The following is a 12,923-nucleotide window of genomic DNA, read 5'->3' on the forward strand; positions in this document are numbered from 1 at the left end:
CTAAATCTGGTATGTCTAAACTGGGGAATGGAAAGCCAATATTTTGTGTCTTAACTCCCAGAGCAAACGTCTTTTTCAAACATGTGTTAATCCCACTATTGTTAACATCTTCTATAAATCATGAGCGACCCCCAACCCAGATTGTTTAAAGAATCGTACTTGGGTGTATCAAACAGCTTCAGACTTTTGATTACTGTACCGATGGGTTGATGTGCCAAAGCAAATATCAACTCAGTTTTAGAAATAGATAGTGTTCCCGCATCTAAATCATTATAACAAAGTATCTCCTGAACAATGAGTCACACAGTGGTACTCGTACAGTTTTGCAGGGATATTCAGTGACTTGTATGCGGGTGCTGCCGGCCACATGTGTTGCGGTTAGAGCTATTAGTGAAGAAGTCATCAATTGAAATATTATGCCTGATGCTGAAGTTCAGCTGTGTAATAAACGATAAACATGTTCATTTTCATTATTTTGTGGTAGATCGTAAAGGAGAAAGAGTTTAGAAAAGTTCGAAATTATGTGTACAATTTGTTGGTTACGAGGCCCCAAGAAACATACACTCTCTCTAACTTTAATACTTGACTTACTGTGTTAAATTTTTATCGAAATATTATAACTCTTAACGAACAGATTACCCCAGCCGACTAAATTTGTAAATTCGGTCAATAATTATACGAAAAATGCTGAAGAAAAATGAATATATGGCTTGGTTCAAATGGCTCTGAGCACGATGGGACTCAACTGCTGAGGTCATTAGTCCCCTAGAACTTAGAACTAGTTAAACCTAACTAACCTAAGGACATCACAAACATCCATGCCCGAGGCAGGATTCGAACCTGCGACCGTAGCGATCTTGCGGTTCCAGACCGCAGCGCCGTTAACCGCACGGTCACTTCGGCCGGCAAAATGAATATAGTAAGCAGATTCAGAAGCATGTGGGTAGTCGTTGTTATTCTGAGATCAAGTGGTTTCTACAGGATAGAGTAGCATGAGGAGCTGAATAAAACTAGTCTTCACGCTGAAGACAGCAATGGTAAAACAACAACTGGAAATATTAGTTTTCTTGCCCTCGAATCCGTTAGATAGGCAACCTGCTACTAGGACCATGTGTTTGTAGCTGTTTAGTATTATGTGTAGATTTGAACACATAATATAAATTGATAACATTTCAAAATTCTAATGTTTTACATAATTTCCTTTGTTGCCTTATACATCCCAATTTTTTCAGCCATCTGGTTTCAATATCAGTCATTAGTCATCGGCTGCTGCGTAAACAAATACTCTATAGTTTTCCATTCATTCCGCTCTACTCTAAAGTGAATTCATTGCTGCTTGTCCAGGTTTCTGATGTCATTTACCCAGCTTCCACTAGGACTAGGCTGTTGTCACGGCCTTTTCCTAGTTCTGGGAATCCAGCGAAGGACTTCCTTTTGTTACATCAACCGTGCATTCGTTTCGCCACATATGCCACGCACAGCCATTTCCATTTCATTGCAATTATAATCAAATCGACCACAGCAGTCTGTTTTACCTGGTAAGACCGTCCTGGTAAACATACCACCTGGTCGCATAGAAAGCATGTTACACCGTAAGCAAAACACAAGGTTATTTGTATTGTGTCTCTCCCTTCGGACACGTATGCCCAAAAGACCACACCTAATGCCCACACAGGATGATTGTGTTATCCCTATAGATGTCGTTTCCTGCTACCTGCAGGACGTCTGTACCAGGAACGGTCCAGACGGGTTACAGCAATGTAAGCGATAAATGTACCCTGTTAGAGCCTTGAGTGACTGTTAACAAGTGGAATCATGCTATAAAAAATACAATTGGGGACTGGCAATTTTTGGAACAAGACATTCCTCAATTCTGCCACAGTTTTCTAAGTGTCTCCAATCTTTCTTTGTGCAATTAATAATGTGGTCATACAGGTTTTGGATGTCTGTGTATTTTTATTCCGTTTATTGTACTTAATCTTTCATAAATGATTTAGCATCGTTGTCATATAAAGCGTGTTTCAGTATCGGAAACAAGCAGGTTAACAGACGTCAAAATGGGAAGCGTGGAAATAACAACTTTCCAGCATATAATTCAATGAAAAGATTAACATATTACGAACCGCGCTAGTGTGCTAAAGTAGTTCCATAAGCTTAATTTTTTGTGGCAGGGTTCGTAGCGACAAATACTTCGCTGTAGAAACGGCTTACGAAGTCACCGCCACACTTTTAATAGCGGGCCGACCGGTCCGCTGGAACAGTGAACAGAAAGATGAAAACCTAAACACTCTGATTAAATCAAAGTCGGTACTTATCTTTATTAACGAAGATACAGAAACACAGTAGTGAACTCCGTGTCTACAGAAATCTGTCTAGTTCGAGTCGGAGCGGCTAGGTCAGCGTCGGTTGACGACAAACAACAACTCTGCTGCGATGAACACACAACTGACTAGCAAGTACACAAATCGGTGGCGAGTATACAACTGAGCGGAGAATACAGAACTCTAGCGCTCGCGACTCCAGCGCTTAAGAAGCCAGAAGCCAGCGGTGGCGCGCGCAGGCTTGCGGCGATTTCCTGTATCGCTGGCGCTGCTTATGCGGACGGCGTCCGGACTTTGATGCTGCCAACCTTTTGGCAGCGGGCTCGGTTAGCATTACTGGCTAGGATATAACATAATTTGTACAATATATCTAATGTATCTTCATATACTTTACGAGTTGTTATGCGACACTTTCACAATGTGCTTCACGTCTTCAGAGTGAACTGGTCAGGAACTGTGTTTTGTCATGTGCGGTTGCAAAAAACCACATCGACAGGCACAGCAGAACCAACCTGTATATTAATCTTTTCATTAGACTATACACCAGAAATTTGTTGCTTCCATCCATTCCCTCTTGATATCTCCTGTTAATTCCGCTCTCTCGTCCAGTGAAACAAACTTTATAAGCCAACGATTCTGAACCATATTATGTAATATAAACCAAATAAACTTACAAAGACATTCAAAATCTGTACGACTAAATAACTGTATAATGAAAGAGTGGAGAAACTTTGCTATGTAAGGCAGAAGGAAGGTATAGCTTAGCCCAAAAATATCGTGTCACTCATGGCCAATCCTCACTTCTGTTTTTTTACAACATGATTGCGATTACTAACAACCGCCCAAAATTCTGAGAGAGAAATTCAATCGACTTTGTGGCTGTTGCCTGCACGGACACGTTTCCTGACACATATGTACGAGGTGCATTCTAGTTCTAAGGCCTCCGATTTTTTTTTCTCCGGACTGGAAAGAGATAGAAACATGCGCATTGTTTTAAAATGAGGCCGTGTTCATTGTCAATACGTCCCAGAGATGGCAGCACTGTACGGCAGATGGAATTTTACCACCAGCGGCGAGAATGAGAACTGTTTTAAATACTTCAAATGGCGACGTTTTCCTTACTTGAACAGCGTGCAATCATTCGTTTTCTGAGTTTGCGTGGTTTGAAACCAATTGAAATTCATCGACAGTTGAAGGAGACATGTGGTGATGGAGTTATGGATGTGTCGAAAGTGCGTTCGTGGGTGCGACAGTTTAATGAAGGCAGAACATCGTGTGACAACAAACCGAAACAACCTCGGGCTCGCACAAGCCGGTCTGACGACATGATCGAGAAAGTGGAGAGAATTGTTTTGGGGGATCGCCGAATGACTATTGAACAGATCGCTTCCAGAGTTGGCATTTCTGTGGGTTCTGTGCACACAATCCTGCATGAGGACCTGAAAATGCGAAAAGTGTCATCCAGGTGGGTGCCACGAATGCTGACGGACAGTCACATGGCTGCCCGTGTGGCATGTTGCCAAGCAATGTTGACGCGCAACGACAGCATGAATGCGACTTTCTTTTCGTCGGTTGTGACAATGGATGAGACGTGGATGCCATTTTTCAATCCAGAAACAAAGCGCCAGTCAGCTCAATTGGAGCACACAGATTCACCGCCACCAAGAAAATTTCGGGTAACCGCCAGTGCTGTAAAAATGATGGTGTCCATGTTCTGGGACAGCGAGGGCGTAATCCTTACCCATTGGGTTCCAAAGGGCACTACGGTAACAGGTGCATCCTACGAAAATGTTTTGAAGAACAAATTCCTTCCTGCACTGCAACAAAAACGTCTGGGAAGGGCTGCGCGTGTGCTGTTTCACCGAGACAACGCACCCGCACATCGAGCTAACATTACGCAACAGTTTCTTCGTGATAACAACTTTGAAGTGATTCCTCATGCTCCCTACTCACCTGACCTGCCTCCTAGAGACTTTTGGCTTTTTCCAACAATGAAAGACCCTCTCCGTGGCCGCAGATTCACCAGCCGTGCTGCTATTGCCTCAGCGATTTTCCAGTGGTCAAAACAGACTCCTAAACAAGCCTTCGCCGCTGCCATGGAATCATGGCGTCAGCGTTGTGAAAAATGTGTACGTCTGCAGGGCGATTACGTCGAGAAGTGACGCCAGTTTCATCGATTTCGGGTCAGCAGTTAATTAGAAAAAAAATCGGAGGCCTTAGAACTTGAATGCACCTCGTAGTATGGGTTGCATAAAACTGCATCGGTAGGAGCAGCTGGATCGGCAGGCTCAGATGGTGTTACAACACGTCAATGCGAATTGCACAACAGTGTCTGAAACCTTGCAAGAATACAGTTAGGTTGCTAGCATGTGGATGCCAGATTCGTAGATGTGGCTTGCAGAACCTACCTTTCCTGAGGTTGCGTTGCGAGGTATAAACCTTCGGACGATACCAGTGTTTCTATGGCGATTATCCCCCACCCGCTGTAGTCATAAATGTCGTTGGGTCACAGTGCGTGCCGGCCGTGGTGGTCTAGCGGTTCTGGCGCTGCAGTCCGGAACCGCGGGACTCCTACGGTCGCAGGTTCGAATCCTGCCTCGGGCATGGGTGTGTGTGATGTCTTTAGGTTAGTTAGGTTTAAGTGGTTCTAAGTTCTAGGGGACTTATGACCTAATATGTTGAGTCCCATAGTGCTCAGAGCCATTTGAACCATTTTGTCACTGTGCGAACACGAAGGTATCGTCTGTTCTTGAGCCTCATGTGCGCTGGTCTCTGTGTACTGAAACACCTTTTCCAGCACCACCATTGTACTCCGTCGTCATATCAGCCACATATCACCACGTGCCCTGCAATACGGAGCAGACTAACCTCCGATAACCTTGTTCCGTTATGAGACGCTGACGTCAAATACCTTGTCATCTACTCTTCGTTTAACCGACCACCAACCATTTTCCATTGATACTCACGTCAGTAGCACGAAGAGAGCAGAACATAAAAGCTGATCCTGAGATGCTTGTCCTTGGCATCAGCCTGTAACAATCTGCCATTTGTGAAAGTCACTTATGCCAGTGTATGTTCCAATTCCCAGTCCGTATAACCGGTAGAATGATTCCCTCTGCATGTCTCCTCCTCCACTTCAGTATAGGGTTATCATAAATGACTATACCGTTTTCACTTTGACTGAAACTGTATTACTTGATATATGATCACAGGGATTTTGTGCATACTTAGAAAAATTTTAATTTTTTTTTGACGTATTGCAAGTGCTTCATATGTGACTCCCTACTTACTCTGCAGATATCGAATAGATAATCCAACTCTTCCCACATTCGGGGCAGCATGTTTCTATGAATCTGTTCAAATGCTCTGTAGATGCGACCTCGTAGTTCTGATAGGTCTGTCGACAGGGGAGGTATAATACTGAATTTTCCACATGGCCCCACACATAAAGTCACATGGGGTTAAGTCAGGAGAACGTGGAGGCCATGACATGAGTTGCAGGTCATCAAACCCTACAAAAACGATCCATCGGTTTCTCAATTTCCTGTTTAACAATTCACGAACACCATGATTGAAGTGGGTTGGAGCTTCATCTTGTTGGTAGATGAAGTCCATACTGTTGATCTCCAGCAGTGGCCTGGACCAGTTTTCCAGGAAGTCCAGATATGCGTAACCTGTATTCTGAACCATTTACGAAATATTAAGTACTATAAACAGAATGAACTTACACAGACATCCAAAACGTGTATGACGACACTGCTACTTGCACAAAGAAAGATTGGAGGCACTTGGAAAAGTACGGCAGAATTGAGGAATATTTTGCTCCAAATATTGTATCCTCACTTGGATTTTTTATAGTATGATTCCGTTTGCTAACAGTCACTCAAGGCTCTTTGGCGGTAGTTTTATCGATTACGTGGCAGTAGCCCGTCTCGATACCGTTCCTGATACAGACGTCCTGCAGGTTGCATGAAACGACGTCTGTAGGGGTAGCTAAATCACGCTAATTATTGTGTCTGGTCTTTCGGCCATGCATGTCTGCAGGAACAGATACAATACGAATAACCTTGTCTTTTCCTTACGGTGTCACATGCTTACAACGCGGCGCAACCCCCTGAAACGTTTCGCTGTACCACAGAATCGGCTCTTCAACTTATGGCCGACCACATTACCACTGATCCCATTCCTCGGCAATCAAGTAAGACGATAGCAACGTTTTCTGGTACGCCAGATGAATAATCATTGCATTAGGTAGGACGCTATGTGCAGGTTATTATTAAATGTGCTCTGAGAGTGAGAGTTTTATTTTGTCGATATCAGGTGATACGTTAGAGTTCAAAGACAGATGTGAACACTCATGGCATTCCTCTGGAAGGGGATTGTACAAAGTAAAGCAGTTCTTCTTATTAATGTTGTAAGAAAAAGTGGACTAATATATCTTGTGTTATAATAGCCGAGCGGTTCTAGGCGCATCAGTCTGGAGCCGCGCGACCACTACGGTCGCAGGTTCGAATCCTTCATCGGGCGTGGATGGGTGTGGTGTACTTAGGTTAGTTAGGTTTAAGTAGTTCTAAGTTCTAGGGGACTGATGACCTCAGTTGTTAAGTCCCATATTGCTCAGAGCCGTTTCAACCATTTTTTTTTTTTTGTTATAATATCCACTGTCTCCTACAAGAGAAAAGTATAGAATCGACCATTGCATCGACTAGCGGATTTTCGTCTGGGTCAACACAAGTTGCGTGGTTAAAAAATCAACTGTCTTGTTGCAGCAGGTTGATGGCTCCAATTATGCCTTGATCCAGGCAAAAGGCATCTTAAACATGCAACATGCACCTGACACATGCCAGAGGGGAGACTACTATGCCACGCTAGGGGAGAGACTTATCTGGGCTTCCATGCGACTTTCGGTCTTAGCTGAAGGCAGCACGGCAGCTGCGGTTCACTTGAACAACGTTGAGGGCCACCTAAATACAGGGTTATTACAAATGATTGAAGCGATTTCACAGCTCTACAATAACTTTATTATTTGAGATATTTTCACAATGCTTTGCACACACATACAAAAACTCAAAAAGTTTTTTCAGGCATTCACAAATGTTCGATATGTGCTCCTTTAGTGATTCGGCAGACATCAAGCCGATAATCAAGTTCCTCCCACACTCGGCGCAGCATGTCCCCATCAATGAGTTCGAAAGAATCGTTGATGCGAGCTCGCAGTTCTGGCACGTTTCTTGGTAGAGGTGGCTTAAACACTGAATCTTTCACATAACCCCACAGAAAGAAATCGCATGGGGTTAGGTCGGGAGAGCGTGGAGGCCATGACATGAATTGCTGATCATGATCTCCACCACGACCGATCCATCGCTTTTCCAATCTCCTGTTTAAGAAATGCCGAGCATCATGATGGAAGTGCGGTGGAGCACCATCCTGTTGAAAGATGAAGTCGGCGCTGTCGGCCTCCTGTTGTGGCGTGAGCCAATTTTCCGCGGGCTACGCGTGAAACTTGCCCGCACGCGTTCAACCGTTTCTTCGCTCACTGCAGGCCGACCCGTTGATTTCCCCTTACAGAGGCATCCAGAAGCTTTAAACTGCGCATACCATCGCCGAATGGCGTTAGCAGTTGGTGGATCTTTGTTGAATTTCGTCCTGAAATATCGTTGCACTGTTATGACTGACTGATGTGAGTGCATTTCAAGCACGACATACGCTTTCTCGGTTCCTGTCGCCATTTTGTCTCACTGCGCTCTCGAGCGCTCTGGTGGCAGAAACCTGAAGTGCGGCTTCAGCCGAACAAAACTTTATGAGTTTTTCTACGTGACCGTATGTCAATGCATGGATCTACAGTGAATTTGTGAAATCGCTTCAATCATTTGTAATAGCCCTGTACTTTACGCTCGATGTCTTTCCAAGCGGTGATTGCATCGTCCAGCAGGATAAGTGTCTGTGTGGCAAGGACAGAATCGTGCTGCAGTCGTTTGAAGAGCATGACAGCGAGCTCACATTGATGTTTCGGCCACAAATTGAGCACAACCTGAACCAGGCGGAACATACCTGTGACGTCGTCACATACCAGTACGGCACCTACAGACCACAGCCCAATAATTGCGGCATGAAGTCTCAAGAGTGACACGTTCATCTGCAAAACCACCAGGCGTTTGTCGAATACATGGCACGCAAGGCCGCTCCTGTGTGGCTTTCTCTAGGTAGTCCCATACCATGTAAGTACAGTAATGTCTTACGGGGTGATGGACTGGAACAACTCAGGGGATAAGTTCGCTCGCCGAGTTGGAAGGGGTCGCATTCAGACGTGCAAAATGACGTCTATCCACGGTACATGTTATAGTTGTGTTGAATATCCTTATGAAGAGTCTAGGTGGATGTAATGGAATTGTGTGTATTGTTACTTCATGTATGTGTTGCATGGTGATGGTAAGAGAAGGGAGAGAGTGAAACGTGCTGTCGGCATACAGTCGACTCTTCTTGAGTGGCACCAAGAGGGCAGCTCAGCTGAACGTCCCAATTCGATACACGGATCACCATCAACAACGTCAGATGCTGTGGAGCGGTTTCCAGTTGAATCCAGCTCACTGGTCCAAACTCTGGTGGTCAGGAACCTCATACCAGCGCCTCTCCGCGCCTTGCCGGCCAAATTCTGGCAGCGAAAAATTAATCCACCTCATCTGAACTGCCATACCTCCGATTCGAACGCTTTTACACAAGTGTGCTTCAGCGACCTCGCCTATGCGGGCAGGTACAAACACTCTACTAAGCAGTTGCTCATTAAGTCAAGATGCGAAGGTATTAATGACATTTATCTGCAAGTGAGCACTGATTTTAATCGATGGGAAAAGTCGTAAATTTGTGATGCACTTAGGTTCTCCAGCTCACTAGGCAGATGCACGGACCACGTTTTTTATTAATTAATCGACTCTTCTGCTTTTTTATCTTTCCACACCGCTTTTATTTTCTGTTTATTCCAACTAACGTCTTCGTATTCCTGACAATATCTAAAGCTACAAAAAAATATCACCACCACTTTTACACTAAACTTTAGGAGGAGCCCCAGAAAACTCTACCACTTCAGGTATAGTCAACAAAGACCCCAATAACATCTATCAAATAGTGAAGGAGGATATAAGGAACGATTTTTTTTTTTTTTTTTTTTTTTTTGTGGATCCATCTCCGTCAGAGCAGAACGTTCTTGCAAAGATGCATCGCTGGATTGTCGATGCACGTATTCTCACAAGTGCGTATGTATAACCATTGAGGGGATCGAATCTGTAAAATGTGGGAGAGGAACGTACGTCAGCTCCTCCTAGCGTCGATGATCCAGCAGTGAGAGGTTTGAGCGAAGCACTCCGGAGAAAGTTCGAGAAATATTCACATTACTTGTAGAGTTGCGCCGATTCCCATAAGGGTCCGAGAATGGAGTGAATCTACTCTGAAGGGATCATTGACCAGCATCGCCTCAGTTATATATGCGGTGTGTGTTCTTTCAGACAAGTCTGCTTTCGGCAGGGGAACTGCTGTGACGTATTGTTTACGTCCTGGCTGTTAAAGCTCGCGGTCGAAGTCGTTTACTGTAGCCGGCTTCGCTTGTGTAAATCATTATAAACGAGCACTATGGCTCACACTTTCAGAAAGTTCCCGTTCTCTAACAAGTATGCGACAACTGAGGTTCATGATGCTGGACACTTTTTGCGAGACGAAGTGCGCAAAAGTGTTCATTTACACCCGCTTATCGATTGTCAGCAGTGTTGTTCGCGTCAAATTGGTTACAGTTGCGACAACATACTGAAATATGTCAAACGGAAATTAAAATTTAAACACTCCAAGGTCGTATGGGAAACGTGTCAGTGAATCATGAGAGTTTATGTATCCGCAAAAAACGGATCTGTGAACTGTCGTTTGAGGGATCGCAAATGTTGGTCACAGATGCATTACGAAAATGTGGTAGGATGATCAGCAACACCGCAGAGAAATCGGCAGTTTTCACAATGTATCCGGTACTTAATGGTGTACGACAGGTACATACTGAGTTCACAATACATGTGCCCTCATATACGAATAACGGGGACTGCAAAGACGTAGCGGTACACGAAGGAGAACGAAGGACCTGTACTGGTGCGGCAGCGAGAGCCACGTTCGGTCGGAATACCTCCAGACGAAATTATCGCAATTGTTTAGGGGCGACCAGAAAGGTACAGGTGCGACCACATCTCTTTCGCTGACATAAGTGTCGGTACATCGGTACAAGCAGACACCGACGCCGAAGCTTTCTATGGTCCGCCGATTCAGGAGATGTCGTATACGGTCGAGGAGACGATCGCAGTTACGCTCGACACCCTACCGCCAACACCAGCGGTGACCAAAGGAGAAGACTGAAGCATGATAGACGATCGCAGTTACGCTCGACACCCTACCGCCAACACCAGCGGTGACCAAAGGAGAAGACTGAAGCATGATAGCGATGTAGAGATGCATGACGTGACACGCAACGAAGTGGAGGATGTGCACCAGGGTTGACCCCTCACTAAAGACGTTGACATACGTACGCGTAAGCAGTTCTCGGAAACGACGTAAATAGCACGGACTCAATCAAGGAGAAGTCCAATCCCTGCCATCTGAGATCAGTCAGGATTGTAATGTTTTCAAGCATTCGTCACAGAAGCTGAAACATCATGATGATGCCGACTGTGCGGGATCACGTGCACTCTTGCAGATGTCAACAGACAATGCGGATCAGGGAGTGGTTGTGTCTCATGACACACTCGATTGGGGCGGCTGAAAAGTCGATACTGCAGGAAGTAACAATCAGGGTGTCGGGAACGTGGTTGTGGCGCCCACTCACATGACTGATGATGACGGTTCCATAGGAAGGTGCAAATCGAGCGAGTCCACGCTGCGGATGGAGCGCTTACTCCACTTGTTTGACGGACACCGATCCGATAGCCTATAAAGCTTCAACTGTCAACATCAACAACACTGGTTCGACGCTGAAGTTACAAATCTTCCATAGTACACTCCTGGAAATTGAAATAAGAACACCGTGAATTCATTGTCCCAGGAAGGGGAAACTTTATTGACACATTCCTGGGGCCAGATACATCACATGATCACACTGACAGAACCACAGGCACATAGACACAGGCAACAGAGCATGCACTATGTCGGCACTAGTACAGTGTATATCCACCTTTCGCAGAAATGCAGGCTGCTATTCTCCCATGGAGACGATCGTAGAGATGCTGGATGTAGTCCTGTGGAACGGCTTGCCATGCCATTTCCACCTGGTGCCTCTGTTGGACCAGCGTTCGTGCTGGACGTGCAGACCGCGTGAGACGACGCTTCATCCAGTCCCAAACATGCTCAACGGGGGACAGATCCGGAGATCTTGCTGGCCAGGGTAGTTGACTTACACCTTCTAGAGCACGTTGGGTGGCACGGGATACATGCGGACGTGCATTGTCCTGTTGGAACAGCAAGTTCTCTTGCCGGTCTAGGAATGGTAGAACGATGGGTTCGATGACGGTTTGGATGTACCGTGCACTATTCAGTGTCCCCTCGACGAACACCAGTGGTGTACGGCCAGTGTAGAAGATCGCTCCCCACACCATGATATCGGGTGTTGGACCTGTGTGCCTCGGTCATATGCAGTCCTGATTGTGGCGCTCACCTGCACGGCGCCAAACACGCATACGACCATCATTGGCACCAAGGCAGAAGAGACTCTCATCGCTGAAGACGACACGTCTCCATTCGTCCCTCCATTCACGCCTGTCGCGACACCACTGGAGGCGGGCTGCACTATGTTGGGGCGTGAGCGGAAGACGGCCTAACGGTGTGCGGGACCGTAGCCCAGCCTCATGGAGACGGTTGCGAATGGTTCTCGCCGATACCCCAGGAGCAACAGTGTCCCTAATTTGCTGGGAAGTGGCGGTGCGGTCCCCTACGGCACTGCGTAGGATCCTACGGTCTTAGCGTGCATCCGTGCGTCGCTGTGGTCCGGTCCCAGGTCGACGGGCACGTGCACCTTCCGCCGACCACTGGCGACAACATCGATTTACTGTGGAGACCTCACGCCCCACGTGTTGAGCAATTCGGCGGTACGTCCACCCGGCCTCCCGCATGCCCACTATACGCCCTCGCTCAAAGTCCGTCAACTGCACATACGGTTCACGTCCACGCTGTCGCGGCATGCTACCAGTGTTAAAGACTGCGATGGAGCTCCGTATGCCACGGCAAACTGGCTGACACTGACGGCGGCGGTGCACAAATGCTGCGCAGCTAGCGCCATTCGACGGCCAACACCGCGGTTCCTGGTGTGTCCGCTGTGCCGTGCGTGTGATCATTGCTTGTACAGCCCTCTCGCAGTGTCCGGAGCAAGTATGGTGGGTCTGACACACCGGTGTCAATGTGTTCTTTTTTCCATTTCCAGGAGTGTATGTTATACGCAGCTGACGTCGATTTTGTGTTGATGCAAGGAGTATGGATCGAATCGTTCCCCTCTGTACTTAGGTACTTCACGCACAGATCACCTCACTCATCCAGTAACAGTGGCACAATGATCTTGATACGACAAGGAATACCGGTAATAGGTCC

This window comes from Schistocerca cancellata, chromosome 3, assembly GCF_023864275.1.
Source record: "Schistocerca cancellata isolate TAMUIC-IGC-003103 chromosome 3, iqSchCanc2.1, whole genome shotgun sequence".
NCBI lineage: Eukaryota > Metazoa > Arthropoda > Insecta > Orthoptera > Acrididae > Schistocerca > Schistocerca cancellata.